The sequence below is a fragment of the Opisthocomus hoazin genome, chromosome 9 (genome assembly GCF_030867145.1).
Source record: "Opisthocomus hoazin isolate bOpiHoa1 chromosome 9, bOpiHoa1.hap1, whole genome shotgun sequence".
In the NCBI taxonomy this organism is placed as follows: domain Eukaryota; kingdom Metazoa; phylum Chordata; class Aves; order Opisthocomiformes; family Opisthocomidae; genus Opisthocomus; species Opisthocomus hoazin.
In genome coordinates, this window is record NC_134422.1 from 45013486 (window position 1) to 45030841 (window position 17356).

The 17356-nt window shown below is 60.2% G+C and overlaps 1 protein-coding gene across 1 annotated transcript in view; it reads left to right on the top strand.

Annotated features, from left to right (window-relative positions):
• Window positions 1-17356, top strand: part of LOC142362457 (uncharacterized) — a 98808-nt gene that overhangs the window by 73047 nt on the left and 8405 nt on the right. The window contains exons 28-34 of the mRNA XM_075431090.1: window positions 155-264; window positions 2860-2969; window positions 5679-5788; window positions 6456-7513; window positions 9931-10040; window positions 12636-12745; window positions 15467-17240. The gene's annotated coding sequence lies outside the window, so the exon portion shown is untranslated. The remainder of the gene's footprint in view (window positions 1-154; window positions 265-2859; window positions 2970-5678; window positions 5789-6455; window positions 7514-9930; window positions 10041-12635; window positions 12746-15466; window positions 17241-17356) is intronic.

Genomic DNA, 17356 nt, shown 5'->3' on the forward strand with positions numbered 1-17356 from the left:
GTAGCCCGCAGCAGGCCAGGCCGCCAGCGTGCCCCGCAGGGTCTGTATGTGTCACCAGCAGCAGCATGGTACGGTTGTGGAGCGCGCGAGCGCGGCTACGTGCGTAGGGAGCCTTGTCTCGTAAGAGCTGCGAGACATGGACGTTTTCTCTTAGGTGGGGGACAGCCAAGCGACCGGAGTTACGGAAGAGGAATGGAGGAGAGCAGGACAGAGAAGCGTCTGAAGCGGCAGAGTCTCCCGGCAGCGCGGAGAGCGAGAGCTGCGGTGAGTGGCGGGCCCTCGGGGCCCTGTCGCCCCTCTTCTGCGTCCCGAGCTGTCCCCTGGATCCTTATTTCTCCCACGCTGCTGTGATTTTTTTTTTTTTTCGTTTTCCTTTCCCTGTACCTCCCGTCTTCTGTCTGTGTTTGTGTTCTGCTCCCTCTCCCTCTTTTTCTCCCTTCAGAATTTCTCTAGCCGGCTCCCTGTCTCTATTTCTCTGTCCTGCTGGCTGTCCGGTCGTTTCTTGCTGTACCTCCCTGTCCAGCCGGCTCTCTTTTTGCTCTCCCTTTTTGCCTTTCTCTCCTTCTCTGTCCTGCTTCATGGCCCTTTCTTCTCTTTCTCTCCCTCTCTGTTCTCTAGCCCCTTGCTGGTTTGTTTTGGGGTTTCCCTGCACACACGCCCCCCCGCCCCTTTCTTGGTCTCTTTGTCTAGATCTGACCCTTTCTTTGTTTCTCGGTCCCTTTTTTCCTGTTCACTGTCCTTTTTCTCTCCCTGTCTGTGTGTCCTGCGCTCCGTTGCTATCTTTATCTCTCCTTTCTTCTTCATCTCCTCCCCCTGCCCCCGTCTCTCTCTCCCTCTTTCGCGCTCACCGGCCCTACATTTTCGTGCTCCGTCTCTGCAAGGCTCCTCGTCCCTGTTTTTCTTGATTTCTCTACCTCTCTGGCGTTTCCTTTCGACCCTTCTTTCTCTCTGAGCTCCTCGGTCTTCTCCCTTGTCTTATTTTCCTCTTCCTAGTGCTCTGCCCTTCTCCCCATCGCTTATTTTCTCTCTCCGTTTCTCTGCCCTGCTCCCCCTCCCTCTTTCTCTTTCTCCGTCCCCCTCTGCTGCTCCACAGCAGTGTTTTTCCTTTCTCCGGCTCTCTGACCTGCTCCCCACCCCCCTGCCCCCTTTTTCTCTCTGTCATTCTTCCTGCTTCCCTGGACCTCTCTCTCTGCAATCTCGAGTCCTACTCCCTGTTTGTATCCCACTGTCCTGGTCCCCATCCCTCTCTTTGCCTCTCTATCCCTTTGTCCCTGTTTTTTCTTTCTCCGTCTCTCTGTCCTGCTGCCTAGTTCTGTCTGGTTCCCTTTCTGTTTGCTGGGTTGTTTTTTTTTTTCTCTCTTCATTCTTCTGCTTTGCTCTGTGTTCCCTCCCTCTCACTCCCGCAGCGTCCTGCTGTGTGTTACCTGTCCTTCTCCCTCTTGATATTTTTGCTCTTGCTCTGTCCCTCTGTCCTGCTGCCTGGAAGTAATTTTTTCTTCTCTGCATTTCTGTTCTTCTGACCATGGCTGTTTTTTCATTCTCCACCTCTCTCTCTCCTGCTCGCCAGCCTCGCCTTTCTGTCCCTGACGTTCTTTCCTCTTCCCAGTCCCTCTGCTTTTGTGTATCCTTGCACTCCACTCCCTCTGTCTCGCTCTGTCACGCTGTCTTGCTCCCCATCCCTCCCTTTCCTTTCTACCCTTCCGATGTCTGTGTCCCCCAAGCCCCCTTTGTACGTGTCCCTGTCAACACCCTTCTGTCACTCTTCTTCCCTTGCTGCTCTTGCTCTTTTTCTCTCTCTTCCTCTGTGCTGCGGCCCATCGCTGTTTTTAACTCCTCCATCCCTTTGTCCCGCTCCCTGTCCTTGTCAGTTTTGCCCTGTGCTCCAGGCTTTCCTTGTTTTCTGCATCTCTGTCCTTTTCCCCGTACCCTTTTTCTCTCTGCTCCTCAGTCCTTCTGCCTCGTCTTGTTTTTCTCTTTCTGCCGTCCCTCTCTTTTTGTCTGTGACCCTCTGTGCTCTTCTCCTTCTCCCTCTCAGTTTGCGGTTGTCTTATGTGTCCCCCTCTCTGTCTCTCTCTTCTGCTGTCCTGCTCCCCAGCCCCGTTATTTATTGCTTCACCCCTCGGTCTTGCTCTCAGTCCCTGTTTTATCTCGTGCTCTGCCTCGCTGCCGTTCTCTCTGTTGCTCTCGTTTGCTGTCTGTCCCAGCGTCCTGCTCCCTGTTGCGCTCTCTGTTTCACAGTCTGGCGTTGTGTCCCTCACCTGTTTTCTCTCTCACTCTGTCCTTCCTCCTGGCTTTTCCTTGTCCCTCTGGCCTCTTACTCGTCGCTACTTTTTTCTTCCTTTCTCTACCTCTCTGCCTCTGCCCTGTCGCTCTCTGCAATGTTTCTTTCTCCATCTGTGCCCCCCTCCCTGTCCCTTTTCTCTTGTTCTCTCTGTCCTACATGCTCCCCGTAACTCTTTGTCTGTGTATCTCCATACTGCTGCCTGTCCCTTTGTTTCTTGCTATATGCCCCTGTCCAGCTTGCTGTCCCGTTGTTCTCCTCTGTGCTGAACCGTGGCCTTTTCTATCATCCTGCAGCCCATCACCGATTTTACTTTCTCCACCTCTTTGGCCTGATCTGTGTGTCTCCTGCCCCCGTCCATCTGGCTTGTTCGCTCTACTTGTGTCTCCCTCCAGTGTTCTTTATTCCTCCGATTCAGTTTCTCTCTTGATCCGTCAGTTCTGCTGCCCGCTCGTCGTTCTCTGTTTCTCTCTCTTTCCCTCTGTGCTGTTCCTGCGCGTAGCGCGCGAGCAAGCGAGGCTACATGCCTAGGGATCCTTGTCTCGTAAGAGCTGCGAGACATGGACGTTTTCTCTTAGGTGGGGGACAGCCAAGTGACCGGAGTTACGGAAGAGGAATGAAGGAGAGCAGGACAGAGAAGCGTCTGAAGCGGCAGAGTCTCCCGGGAGCGCGGAGAGCGAGAGCTGCGGTGAGTGGCGGGCCCTCGGGGCCCTGTCGCCCCTCTTCTGCGTCCCGGGCCCTCCCCTGGATCCTTCTCTCTCCCACGCTGCTGTGATTTTTTTTTTTTTTTTCTTTTTCCTTTTGTTTTCCTTTCCCTGTACCTCCCGTCTTCTGTCTGTGTTTGTGTTCTGCTCCCTCTCCCTCTTTTTCTCCCTTCAGAATTTCTCTAGCCGGCTCCCTGTCTCTATTTCTCTGTCCTGCTGGCTGTCCGGTCGTTTCTTGCTGTACCTCCCTGTCCAGCCGGCTCTCTTTTTGCTCTCCCTTTTTGCCTTTCTCTCTTCTCTGTCCTGCTTCATGGCCCTTTCTTCTCTTTCTCTCCCTCTCTGTTCTCTAGCCCCTTGCTGGTTTGTTTTGGGGTTTCCCTGCACACACGCCCCCCCGCCCCTTTCTTGGTCGCTTTGTCTAGATCTGACCCTTTCTTTGTTTCTCGGTCCCTTTTTTCCTGTTCACTGTCCTTTTTCTCTCTCTGTCTGTGTGTCCTGCGCTCTGTTGCCATCTTTATCTCTCCTTTCTTCTTCATCTCCTCCCCCTGCCCCCGTCTCTCTCTCCCTCTTTCGCGCTCACCGGCCCTACATTTTCGTGCTCCGTCTCTGCAAGCCTCCTCGTCCCTGTTTTTCTTGATTTCTCTACCTCTCTGGCGTTTCCTTTCGACCCTTCTTTCTCTCTGAGCTCCTCGGTCTTCTCCCTTGTCTTATTTTCCTCTTCCTAGTGCTCTGCCCTGCTCCCCATCGCTTATTTTCTCTCTCCGTTTCTCTGCCCTGCTCCCCGTCCCTCTCTTTCTTTCTCCGTCCCCCTCTGCTGCTCCACAGCAGTGTTTTTCCTTTCTCCGGCTCTCTGACCCGCTCCCCGCCCACCCAGGTTGACCGTCCCAGGTTTTGTTGTGCGTCTCCATCCTGCCGCTGTCCTGATCTATCCTTTTGCGCCCTTCTCTTTCTGTCTCTTTTCGTGTGTCCCCGCTGCTTTTTTTCCCATCTCTGTCCAGCTCCCTGTCCCTTTCCTTTTTCCTCTTGCTGTCCTTTTGCCCTGCTTCCTCTTGCTGTTTTTTCTGCCTTTCTCTCTCTGCGCCATTCCCTCTCCCATCCTTTCTTTCTCTATCCCCCTGTGCAGCTCGCTGTCCCTTGTTTGCTTTCTCTCTTCCTCGGTATTTTTTTTCTTTCTCCATACCTCTCTCCCGCTGCCCGTCACGGTCGCATTTCTCCCCCCAATGCTGTCCTGCTCTGTCCCTTTTCTCTCTCTCTGTCATTTTGTCCTGCTCCCTGTGTTTGTTTTTTAATTCCTCCCTCAGGGTCCCTCAGCCCGGTGCTGTTTTTTCCCTTCTCCGCCTCTCTCTCCTGCTGCCCAGCTGAGGCTTTTCCCCCTCCGTCTCTGTCCTGCTCCCCCGTCTCTTACTTGTGCCTGTCTTTCACTTTGTCCTGCCTCCTCGTCCCCTTTTTCTCTCTCAGTATCACCTTGTCCCGCTCCCTGTCCCTGTCTTTCTCTGACAATCTGTCCCGCTCCTTGTCCTTCTCTTTCCCTTTGCTGTTATTCCCCGTCCTTGTTCTGGCCTTTCTTCCTTCTCTTTCTGTCCTACTGCCCCAGTGCCTCTTTTTCCACCGCTGTCCTGCTCCCTGGCCCTTGTTTCCTCTCGCCGTCCCTCTGTCCTGCTTCCTGTCCCCAGTTTTTCTGTCTCTCTTTCTCGATGCTGCTGCCTGTCCGGTCGTTTCTTGCTGTACCTGCCTGTGCAGCCGGCTCTCCCTTTTTGCCTTTCTCTCCTTCTCTTCCTGCTTCCCGGCCCGTTCTTGTCTTCCTCTCTGTCTGTCCTCTATCCCCTTGCTGGTTTGTGTTGGGGTTCCAACCCTGACCACCCACCCCCTTCTTCGTCTGACCCTTTCTTTGTTTCTTAGTACGTTTCTTCCTGTTGCCTGTCCTTTTTCTCTCTCTGTCAGTGTGTCCTGCACTGCGTGGGACGGTGGTGGGAGGCTGAAAAAGGGTGGGAAGCTGGGGGGGCGGAGTGGAGGCTGGAAAGAGGTAGGAGGTTGCAGAGGGGTGGGAAGCTGAATTAAGTAGAGGCCAGCAAAATGGGAGGTAGGAGGCTATCGAGGGGTGGGAGGCTGGGGGGGGGGGGGGCCGAGGAGGGGGGAGTAGAGGCCAGAAAAAAAAGGAGGCCGGAAAGGGGTGGGAGGCTGCAGAGGGGTGGGAGGCTGGGGGCGAGAGTAGAGGCCAGAAAAAAAGGGAGGCCGGAAAGGGGTGGGAGGCTGCAGAGGGGTGGGAGGCTGGGGGCGAGAGTAGAGGCCAGAAAAAAAGGGAGGCCGGAAAGGAGTGGGAGGCTGCAGAGGGGTGGGAGGCTGGGGGCGAGAGTAGAGGCCAGAAAAAAAGGGAGGCCGGAAAGGAGTGGGAGGCTGCAGAGGGGTGGGAGGCTGGGGGCGAGAGTAGAGGCCAGAAAAAAAGGGAGGCCGGGGGGTGCGAGTAGAGGCCAGAAAGGCCCTTTTCTTGTGGCTTCTTCCCTGTCTTTATCTCTCTTTCCTGCCTTGTTTACTCCTCTGATTCAAGTTCTCTCTCGATCCGTGTGTTCTGCTTCCCACTCATCATATTCTCTCTTTTTCTCTGTCCTGTTCCTGCATATAGTGTGCAGTGAGGCTTCTTGTCTAGGAAGCCACGTCTCGTATGAGCTCTGACAGCCACATGCATTTTCTCTCAGGTGGAGGAGAGCCAAACGATTGGAGTTGCGGAAGAAGAAGGGAAGAGAGAAGGAGAGAGAAACATCTGAAGTGTCAGAGTCTCCCGGCAGCACCGAGAGTGAGAGCTGCGGTGAGTCCTGGGCCCTCGGGGCCCTGTCACCCCTCTTCTGCATCCTGGGCCCTCCCCGGCTCCCTCTCTTTCCCCCACTGCTACGACTACTTTTTTTTCTGCTCTTGTGTACCTTCTTTCTCCATCTGTCTCTGACTTGTCCCCATCTTTGAAGTCCTCCCTCTTTCTGCCCTGCAGCCGTGGCATTTTTTTCCTTCTTCCCCTCTTTCTGTTCAGCTCCCGGTTACTAGTTTTGCTTTCCTCCTACTCTGTAGCCTGTCAGTACTTTTGCTGTCTTTGGTGCTCTCTGTCTGCTCCTCGTCCCTTGATTCGAGGCCTTCCTTCTCGGCTCCATAGCACATCACAGATCTACTGCTTTCTCCATGTCTATTCTATTCTGTTTCCTCATCTCTCTTTGTCCAGGTCCCTGCCGCTATTCTTTTTTCCTCTGTCATGCTGCAGGGTTTTTTTTTGCATCTCCTTCCTGCTCCCCGTTCTTCATTTTCGGTCTGTGTCCTGCTCCCTCTTCTTCTTTCTGCTGCCGCTCTTCCTCTCTTGCTGCTGCTTCTTTCTCCATCTCTGTGGGACTGCCTGTCCCCATCCTTCTCTCGCTGCCCCTTTCCCTGCTTCGTCTTTCTCGTTCCACCGCCGCTGTCCAGCCACCTGTCACTTTTCTCCTCTCTTGTAGTGGCCTGCACCCTGCTCCTCATTTTTGGCAGCCTCTGCCGAGCAGCGCGTCGCTCCGGGAGGCGACGGACGGACTGTTCGCCGCTGGAGCAACGGGCGCAGCTGCGGGAAGGAGTGCCGAGGTGTCGGAGGGGCAGAGGGAGCGTCGGGGGCCGCGAGCCCCGGAGCAGAGCGGCTCCCGGGACTGGCTGGGTGCGTGACTGAGTAAAGACCTGCGGTCCCTTTTGCCCTCGCGGCTGCGTTTGTGCTTGGTTTGCACGGGACGAGGGGCTGCGCCAGAGGCCAGGGGAGGAGGGGACGGGCTGTGGGGCTGGGGCGACGGCCCCCTGTTCCTGCCGGGCTCCATCCGTGGGCCGGGGCCGGGGGAGCCCCAGGTGCGGGCAGCGGGTCTGATGGCGACGGCCCCTCCCTCTGCAGGTGGAGGGCCCGGTGCTGCCGTGGCCCGGGTGGCCGTGGAGGGGCCGGTACGATCGCTGCTGCCACCCGGTGATCAAAGTTCGGTACTGGCGTCTCGGGCGGCGCCAATGCGCGGTGGCGCCGTGTCCAAGGGCTCGCTGCTGCCACCCGGTGAGCAAAGTTCTGTACTGCGGCTCGTGTGGCGCCGTGTCCAAGAGCTCGCTGCTGCCACCCGGTGAGCAAAGTTCGGTACTGCGGCTCGGGCGGCGCCAATGCGCGGTGGCGCCGTGTCCAAGAGCTCGCTGCTGCCACCCGGTGAGCAAAGTTCCGTACTGCCGCTCGGGTGGCGCAGGTGCTTTGCGCGCTGGTTGGAGCCGTGCCCTGTGTGTCCGGCGCTGCAATAAGGAACGCCTGCCTGCTTGCTGAAGTGCCCAAAGGGCTTCAGAGAGTCTTTGTGTTTGCCCAATGACGGCATCGTGGACTCCAGCCGTGGGCCGGGGCCGGGGGAGCCCCAGGTGCGGGCAGCGGGGCTGATGGCGACGGCCCCTCCCTCTGCCGGTGGAGGGCCTGGTGCTGCCGTGCCCCGGGTAGCTGTGGAGGACCCGATGCGAGCCGAAGGAGGAGCGGAGCCATAGCCGGGTTGCGGCTGCAGTGAGGGAGAAGGTGAGCGCGGGGTATGGGGGGGGGGGTTGGATGGAGCGGCGGGTCCCGGGGAAAAGCGCCCGGGAGGGCGGGGTCCGTGTCGGGGGCAAGGAGCGGCGGGGGTGCGGCGCCGTGTCGGAGCCGCGAGTCGGGGTCTGCTCGGAGCCGGAGCCGGCGCTCGGCACCGCCCCCGCTCGGGGCCGCCCCCGCTGGGCACCGCCCCCGCTGGGCGCCAGGGCCGCCCCCGCTGGGCGCCGGCACCGCCCCCGCCCCCGCTGGCACCGCCCCCGCTGGCGCCGCCCCCGCCCCCGCTGGCGCCGCCCCCGCCCCCGCTGGCGCCGCCCCCGCCCCCGCTGGCGCCGCCCCCGCCCCCGCTGGCGCCGCCCCCGCCTTCGCTGGCGCCGCCCCCGCCCCCGTTGGCACCGCCCCCGCCCCCACTGGCACCGCCCCCGCCCCCGCTGGCGCCGCCCCCGCCCCCGCCGGCCCCGCCCCCGCTGGCGCCGCCCCCCTTGCACCGCCCTCGCTGGCACCGCCTCCGCCCTCGCTGGCACCGCCCCCGCCCCCGCTGGCACCGCCCCCGCCCCCGCTGGCACCGCCCCCGCTGGCACCGCCCCCGCCCCCGCTGGCACCGCCCCCGCCCCCGCTGGCACCGCCCCCACCTCCGCTGGCACCGCCCCCGCCCCCTCCGACCCCGCCTTCGCTGGCACCGCCCCCGCCCCCGGTGGCGCCGCCCCCGCTGGCGCCGCCCCCCTGGCACCGCCCCCGCTGGCACCGCCCCCGGCCTCGCTGGCACCGCCCCCGCCCCCGCTGGCACCGCCCCCGCTGGCGCCGCCCCCCTTGCACCGCCCCCGCTGGCGCCGCCCCCGCCCCCGCTGGCGCCGTCCCCGCCCCCGCTGGCACCGCCCCCGCCCCCGCTGGCGCCGCCCCCCTTGCACCGCCCCCGCTGGGCACCGCCCCCGCTGGGCGCCGTGGCCGCCCCCGCTGGGCGCCGGCGCCGCCCCCGCCCCCGCTGGCGCCGCCCCCGCCTTCGCTGGCGCCGCCCCCGCCCCCGCTGGCTCCGCCCCCGCTGGCGCCGCCCCCGCCCCCGCTGGCGCCGCCCACGCCCCCGCTGGCGCCGCCCCCGCCGGCACCGCCCCCGCCCCCTCCGACCCCGCCTTCGCTGGCACCGCCCCCGCCCCCGCCGGTCCCGCCCCCGCTGGCACCCCCCCTTGCACCGCCCTCGCTGGCACCGCCCCCGCCCTCGCTGGCACCGCCCCCGCCCCGCTGGCGCCGCCCCCGCCCCCGCTGGCGCCGCCCCCGCCCCCGCTGGCACCGCCCCCGCCCCCGCTGGCACCGCCCCCGCTGGCGCCGCCCCCGCCCCCGCTGGCGCCGCCCCCCTTGCACCGCCCCCGCTGGCGCCGCCCCCGCCCCCGCTGGCACCGCCCCCGCCCCCGCTGGCACCGCCCCCGCCGGCGCCGCCCGCACCGCCCCCGCTGGCGCCGACCCCTGGCCGCAATGCGGTACTGCAGCCCGGCGTTCGGCTCAGAGTGTGGCTCCTCCGGCGCGCCGTCGGCTCGTGGCGCATGCGCGGTGCGGCGGAGTAGCATGGCGGCGGGCTGGTGTCGGGTGCCGGGGCGGCGGGGGAGCAGAGAGGCCAGCGGTGAGGCGCGGGCTCCCCTCCGGCGGGTGCGGGGGTGCGTGGTGGGTGCCCGAGGGTGGTGGGACGGGAAGCTTGGAGCCGGCCGCTGCGGCAGGCTGCAGGAGGCGAGCCGGGTGCGGGCAGCCCCGGGGCCAGAGGCGGGAGGTGACGGAAGGGAAGGGGAGAAGGAGGCGGGCACCCCCCCCCCCCCCCAAGTCGGCAGCGCTCCCCCGGCCCCGCTCGCCCCGCGCAGCCGCCCCCAGCTGCAGCACGTCCCCTGAAGCCTGTCCCGGAGCGCCCGGCCTCCCCCAAGGCCCGTGGTGCGGGCGGCACGCTGGCCCTGGAGCGTGCGTCGGCCTCCCTGAACGCGGTCGCCGCTGCTTGTTTGTGTGTGGCAGGGGCCGCGCTGAGGACGCGTTTGTCCGTTCGTGCCCTGGGGATGCCGTTGGCTGCGCCCGCTCCAGGCTTGTGTGGGCTGCGTGTGCCGGGCCTCGCTGTGCTGGCGGCGTGGGGGCGAAAAGGGAGAGGCGGAGCGCTGAGTGGCTGCGGACAGGAGGTGGCGCGGCTGAAGCTGGAGAGTCCCGAGAAGGCTGAAGAAGAAGAAGAAATGGAAGGCCACCTGGCTGGCGGCTGCCTGGCGCTGCGGGTGAGGAAGGCTCCCTCTTGGTAGCCCGCAGCAGGCCAGGCCGCCAGCGTGCCCCGCAGGGTCTGTATGTGTCACCAGCAGCAGCATGGTACGGTTGTGGAGCGCGCGAGCGCGGCTACGTGCGTAGGGAGCCTTGTCTCGTAAGAGCTGCGAGACATGGACGTTTTCTCTTAGGTGGGGGACAGCCAAGCGACCGGAGTTACGGAAGAGGAATGGAGGAGAGCAGGACAGAGAAGCGTCTGAAGCGGCAGAGTCTCCCGGGAGCGCGGAGAGCGAGAGCTGCGGTGAGTGGCGGGCCCTCGGGGCCCTGTCGCCCCTCTTCTGCGTCCCGAGCTGTCCCCTGGATCCTTATTTCTCCCACGCTGCTGTGATTTTTTTTTTTTTTCGTTTTCCTTTCCCTGTACCTCCCGTCTTCTGTCTGTGTTTGTGTTCTGCTCCCTCTCCCTCTTTTTCTCCCTTCAGAATTTCTCTAGCCGGCTCCCTGTCTCTATTTCTCTGTCCTGCTGGCTGTCCGGTCGTTTCTTGCTGTACCTCCCTGTCCAGCCGGCTCTCTTTTTGCTCTCCCTTTTTGCCTTTCTCTCCTTCTCTGTCCTGCTTCATGGCCCTTTCTTCTCTTTCTCTCCCTCTCTGTTCTCTAGCCCCTTGCTGGTTTGTTTTGGGGTTTCCCTGCACACACGCCCCCCCGCCCCTTTCTTGGTCTCTTTGTCTAGATCTGACCCTTTCTTTGTTTCTCGGTCCCTTTTTTCCTGTTCACTGTCCTTTTTCTCTCTCTGTCTGTGTGTCCTGCGCTCCGTTGCTATCTTTATCTCTCCTTTCTTCTTCATCTCCTCCCCCTGCCCCCGTCTCTCTCTCCCTCTTTCGCGCTCACCGGCCCTACATTTTCGTGCTCCGTCTCTGCAAGGCTCCTCGTCCCTGTTTTTCTTGATTTCTCTACCTCTCTGGCGTTTCCTTTCGACCCTTCTTTCTCTCTGAGCTCCTCGGTCTTCTCCCTTGTCTTATTTTCCTCTTCCTAGTGCTCTGCCCTTCTCCCCATCGCTTATTTTCTCTCTCCGTTTCTCTGCCCTGCTCCCCCTCCCTCTTTCTCTTTCTCCGTCCCCCTCTGCTGCTCCACAGCAGTGTTTTTCCTTTCTCCGGCTCTCTGACCTGCTCCCCACCCCCCTGCCCCCTTTTTCTCTCTGTCATTCTTCCTGCTTCCCTGGACCTCTCTCTCTGCAATCTCGAGTCCTACTCCCTGTTTGTATCCCACTGTCCTGGTCCCCATCCCTCTCTTTGCCTCTCTATCCCTTTGTCCCTGTTTTTTCTTTCTCCGTCTCTCTGTCCTGCTGCCTAGTTCTGTCTGGTTCCCTTTCTGTTTGCTGGGTTGTTTTTTTTTTTCTCTCTTCATTCTTCTGCTTTGCTCTGTGTTCCCTCCCTCTCACTCCCGCAGCGTCCTGCTGTGTGTTACCTGTCCTTCTCCCTCTTGATATTTTTGCTCTTGCTCTGTCCCTCTGTCCTGCTGCCTGGAAGTAATTTTTTCTTCTCTGCATTTCTGTTCTTCTGACCATGGCTGTTTTTTCATTCTCCACCTCTCTCTCTCCTGCTCGCCAGCCTCGCCTTTCTGTCCCTGACGTTCTTTCCTCTTCCCAGTCCCTCTGCTTTTGTGTATCCTTGCACTCCACTCCCTCTGTCTCGCTCTGTCACGCTGTCTTGCTCCCCATCCCTCCCTTTCCTTTCTACCCTTCCGATGTCTGTGTCCCCCAAGCCCCCTTTGTACGTGTCCCTGTCAACACCCTTCTGTCACTCTTCTTCCCTTGCTGCTCTTGCTCTTTTTCTCTCTCTTCCTCTGTGCTGCGGCCCATCGCTGTTTTTAACTCCTCCATCCCTTTGTCCCGCTCCCTGTCCTTGTCAGTTTTGCCCTGTGCTCCAGGCTTTCCTTGTTTTCTGCATCTCTGTCCTTTTCCCCGTACCCTTTTTCTCTCTGCTCCTCAGTCCTTCTGCCTCGTCTTGTTTTTCTCTTTCTGCCGTCCCTCTCTTTTTGTCTGTGACCCTCTGTGCTCTTCTCCTTCTCCCTCTCAGTTTGCGGTTGTCTTATGTGTCCCCCTCTCTGTCTCTCTCTTCTGCTGTCCTGCTCCCCAGCCCCGTTATTTATTGCTTCACCCCTCGGTCTTGCTCTCAGTCCCTGTTTTATCTCGTGCTCTGCCTCGCTGCCGTTCTCTCTGTTGCTCTCGTTTGCTGTCTGTCCCAGCGTCCTGCTCCCTGTTGCGCTCTCTGTTTCACAGTCTGGCGTTGTGTCCCTCACCTGTTTTCTCTCTCACTCTGTCCTTCCTCCTGGCTTTTCCTTGTCCCTCTGGCCTCTTACTCGTCGCTACTTTTTTCTTCCTTTCTCTACCTCTCTGCCTCTGCCCTGTCGCTCTCTGCAATGTTTCTTTCTCCATCTGTGCCCCCCTCCCTGTCCCTTTTCTCTTGTTCTCTCTGTCCTACATGCTCCCCGTAACTCTTTGTCTGTGTATCTCCATACTGCTGCCTGTCCCTTTGTTTCTTGCTATATGCCCCTGTCCAGCTTGCTGTCCCGTTGTTCTCCTCTGTGCTGAACCGTGGCCTTTTCTATCATCCTGCAGCCCATCACCGATTTTACTTTCTCCACCTCTTTGGCCTGATCTGTGTGTCTCCTGCCCCCGTCCATCTGGCTTGTTCGCTCTACTTGTGTCTCCCTCCAGTGTTCTTTATTCCTCCGATTCAGTTTCTCTCTTGATCCGTCAGTTCTGCTGCCCGCTCGTCGTTCTCTGTTTCTCTCTCTTTCCCTCTGTGCTGTTCCTGCGCGTAGCGCGCGAGCAAGCGAGGCTACATGCCTAGGGATCCTTGTCTCGTAAGAGCTGCGAGACATGGACGTTTTCTCTTAGGTGGGGGACAGCCAAGTGACCGGAGTTACGGAAGAGGAATGAAGGAGAGCAGGACAGAGAAGCGTCTGAAGCGGCAGAGTCTCCCGGGAGCGCGGAGAGCGAGAGCTGCGGTGAGTGGCGGGCCCTCGGGGCCCTGTCGCCCCTCTTCTGCGTCCCGGGCCCTCCCCTGGATCCTTCTCTCTCCCACGCTGCTGTGATTTTTTTTTTTTTTTTCTTTTTCCTTTTGTTTTCCTTTCCCTGTACCTCCCGTCTTCTGTCTGTGTTTGTGTTCTGCTCCCTCTCCCTCTTTTTCTCCCTTCAGAATTTCTCTAGCCGGCTCCCTGTCTCTATTTCTCTGTCCTGCTGGCTGTCCGGTCGTTTCTTGCTGTACCTCCCTGTCCAGCCGGCTCTCTTTTTGCTCTCCCTTTTTGCCTTTCTCTCTTCTCTGTCCTGCTTCATGGCCCTTTCTTCTCTTTCTCTCCCTCTCTGTTCTCTAGCCCCTTGCTGGTTTGTTTTGGGGTTTCCCTGCACACACGCCCCCCCGCCCCTTTCTTGGTCGCTTTGTCTAGATCTGACCCTTTCTTTGTTTCTCGGTCCCTTTTTTCCTGTTCACTGTCCTTTTTCTCTCTCTGTCTGTGTGTCCTGCGCTCTGTTGCCATCTTTATCTCTCCTTTCTTCTTCATCTCCTCCCCCTGCCCCCGTCTCTCTCTCCCTCTTTCGCGCTCACCGGCCCTACATTTTCGTGCTCCGTCTCTGCAAGCCTCCTCGTCCCTGTTTTTCTTGATTTCTCTACCTCTCTGGCGTTTCCTTTCGACCCTTCTTTCTCTCTGAGCTCCTCGGTCTTCTCCCTTGTCTTATTTTCCTCTTCCTAGTGCTCTGCCCTGCTCCCCATCGCTTATTTTCTCTCTCCGTTTCTCTGCCCTGCTCCCCGTCCCTCTCTTTCTTTCTCCGTCCCCCTCTGCTGCTCCACAGCAGTGTTTTTCCTTTCTCCGGCTCTCTGACCCGCTCCCCGCCCACCCAGGTTGACCGTCCCAGGTTTTGTTGTGCGTCTCCATCCTGCCGCTGTCCTGATCTATCCTTTTGCGCCCTTCTCTTTCTGTCTCTTTTCGTGTGTCCCCGCTGCTTTTTTTCCCATCTCTGTCCAGCTCCCTGTCCCTTTCCTTTTTCCTCTTGCTGTCCTTTTGCCCTGCTTCCTCTTGCTGTTTTTTCTGCCTTTCTCTCTCTGCGCCATTCCCTCTCCCATCCTTTCTTTCTCTATCCCCCTGTGCAGCTCGCTGTCCCTTGTTTGCTTTCTCTCTTCCTCGGTATTTTTTTTCTTTCTCCATACCTCTCTCCCGCTGCCCGTCACGGTCGCATTTCTCCCCCCAATGCTGTCCTGCTCTGTCCCTTTTCTCTCTCTCTGTCATTTTGTCCTGCTCCCTGTGTTTGTTTTTTAATTCCTCCCTCAGGGTCCCTCAGCCCGGTGCTGTTTTTTCCCTTCTCCGCCTCTCTCTCCTGCTGCCCAGCTGAGGCTTTTCCCCCTCCGTCTCTGTCCTGCTCCCCCGTCTCTTACTTGTGCCTGTCTTTCACTTTGTCCTGCCTCCTCGTCCCCTTTTTCTCTCTCAGTATCACCTTGTCCCGCTCCCTGTCCCTGTCTTTCTCTGACAATCTGTCCCGCTCCTTGTCCTTCTCTTTCCCTTTGCTGTTATTCCCCGTCCTTGTTCTGGCCTTTCTTCCTTCTCTTTCTGTCCTACTGCCCCAGTGCCTCTTTTTCCACCGCTGTCCTGCTCCCTGGCCCTTGTTTCCTCTCGCCGTCCCTCTGTCCTGCTTCCTGTCCCCAGTTTTTCTGTCTCTCTTTCTCGATGCTGCTGCCTGTCCGGTCGTTTCTTGCTGTACCTGCCTGTGCAGCCGGCTCTCCCTTTTTGCCTTTCTCTCCTTCTCTTCCTGCTTCCCGGCCCGTTCTTGTCTTCCTCTCTGTCTGTCCTCTATCCCCTTGCTGGTTTGTGTTGGGGTTCCAACCCTGACCACCCACCCCCTTCTTCGTCTGACCCTTTCTTTGTTTCTTAGTACGTTTCTTCCTGTTGCCTGTCCTTTTTCTCTCTCTGTCAGTGTGTCCTGCACTGCGTGGGACGGTGGTGGGAGGCTGAAAAAGGGTGGGAAGCTGGGGGGGCGGAGTGGAGGCTGGAAAGAGGTAGGAGGTTGCAGAGGGGTGGGAAGCTGAATTAAGTAGAGGCCAGCAAAATGGGAGGTAGGAGGCTATCGAGGGGTGGGAGGCTGGGGGGGGGGGGGGGGGGGGGGGCCGAGGAGGGGGGAGTAGAGGCCAGAAAAAAAAGGAGGCCGGAAAGGGGTGGGAGGCTGCAGAGGGGTGGGAGGCTGGGGGCGAGAGTAGAGGCCAGAAAAAAAGGGAGGCCGGAAAGGGGTGGGAGGCTGCAGAGGGGTGGGAGGCTGGGGGCGAGAGTAGAGGCCAGAAAAAAAGGGAGGCCGGAAAGGAGTGGGAGGCTGCAGAGGGGTGGGAGGCTGGGGGCGAGAGTAGAGGCCAGAAAAAAAGGGAGGCCGGAAAGGAGTGGGAGGCTGCAGAGGGGTGGGAGGCTGGGGGCGAGAGTAGAGGCCAGAAAAAAAGGGAGGCCGGGGGGGTGCGAGTAGAGGCCAGAAAGGCCCTTTTCTTGTGGCTTCTTCCCTGTCTTTATCTCTCTTTCCTGCCTTGTTTACTCCTCTGATTCAAGTTCTCTCTCGATCCGTGTGTTCTGCTTCCCACTCATCATATTCTCTCTTTTTCTCTGTCCTGTTCCTGCATATAGTGTGCAGTGAGGCTTCTTGTCTAGGAAGCCACGTCTCGTATGAGCTCTAAGACAGCCACATGCATTTTCTCTCAGGTGGAGGAGAGCCAAACGATTGGAGTTGCGGAAGAAGAAGGGAAGAGAGAAGGAGAGAGAAACATCTGAAGTGTCAGAGTCTCCCGGCAGCACCGAGAGTGAGAGCTGCGGTGAGTCCTGGGCCCTCGGGGCCCTGTCACCCCTCTTCTGCATCCTGGGCCCTCCCCGGCTCCCTCTCTTTCCCCCACTGCTACGACTACTTTTTTTTCTGCTCTTGTGTACCTTCTTTCTCCATCTGTCTCTGACTTGTCCCCATCTTTGAAGTCCTCCCTCTTTCTGCCCTGCAGCCCGTGGCATTTTTTTCCTTCTTCCCCTCTTTCTGTTCAGCTCCCGGTTACTAGTTTTGCTTTCCTCCTACTCTGTAGCCTGTCAGTACTTTTGCTGTCTTTGGTGCTCTCTGTCTGGCTCCTCGTCCCTTGATTCGAGGCCTTCCTTCTCGGCTCCGTAGCACATCACAGATCTACTGCTTTCTCCATGTCTATTCTATTCTGTTTCCTCATCTCTCTTTGTCCAGGTCCCTGCCGCTATTCTTTTTTCCTCTGTCATGCTGCAGGGTTTTTTTTTGCATCTCCTTCCTGCTCCCCGTTCTTCATTTTCGGTCTGTGTCCTGCTCCCTCTTCTTCTTTCTGCTGCCGCTCTTCCTCTCTTGCTGCTGCTTCTTTCTCCATCTCTGTGGGACTGCCTGTCCCCATCCTTCTCTCGCTGCCCCTTTCCCTGCTTCGTGCTTTCTCGTTCCACCGCCGCTGTCCAGCCACCTGTCACTTTTCTCCTCTCTTGTAGTGGCCTGCACCCTGCTCCTCATTTTTGGCAGCCTCTGCCGAGCAGCGCGTCGCTCCGGGAGGCGACGGACGGACTGTTCGCCGCTGGAGCAACGGGCGCAGCTGCGGGAAGGAGTGCCGAGGTGTCGGAGGGGCAGAGGGAGCGTCGGGGGCCGCGAGCCCCGGAGCAGAGCGGCTCCCGGGACTGGCTGGGTGCGTGACTGAGTAAAGACCTGCGGTCCCTTTTGCCCTCGCGGCTGCGTTTGTGCTTGGTTTGCACGGGACGAGGGGCTGCGCCAGAGGCCAGGGGAGGAGGGGACGGGCTGTGGGGCTGGGGCGACGGCCCCCTGTTCCTGCCGGGCTCCATCCGTGGGCCGGGGCCGGGGGAGCCCCAGGTGCGGGCAGCGGGTCTGATGGCGACGGCCCCTCCCTCTGCAGGTGGAGGGCCCGGTGCTGCCGTGGCCCGGGTGGCCGTGGAGGGGCCGGTACGATCGCTGCTGCCACCCGGTGATCAAAGTTCGGTACTGGCGTCTCGGGCGGCGCCAATGCGCGGTGGCGCCGTGTCCAAGGGCTCGCTGCTGCCACCCGGTGAGCAAAGTTCGGTACTGCGGCTCGGGCGGCGCCAATGCGCGGTGGCGCCGTGTCCAAGAGCTCGCTGCTGCCACCCGGTGAGCAAAGTTCCGTACTGCCGCTCGGGTGGCGCAGGTGCTTTGCGCGCTGGTTGGAGCCGTGCCCTGTGTGTCCGGCGCTGCAATAAGGAACGCCTGCCTGCTTGCTGAAGTGCCCAAAGGGCTTCAGAGAGTCTTTGTGTTTGCCCAATGACGGCATCGTGGACTCCAGCCGTGGGCCGGGGCCGGGGGAGCCCCAGGTGCGGGCAGCGGGTCTGATGGCGACGGCCCCTCCCTCTGCCGGTGGAGGGCCTGGTGCTGCCGTGCCCCGGGTAGCTGTGGAGGACCCGATGCGAGCCGAAGGAGGAGCGGAGCCATAGCCGGGTTGCGGCTGCAGTGAGGGAGAAGGTGAGCGCGGGGTATGGGGGGGGGGGTTGGATGGAGCGGCGGGTCCCGGGGAAAAGCGCCCGGGAGGGCGGGGTCCGTGTCGGGGGCAAGGAGCGGCGGGGGTGCGGCGCCGTGTC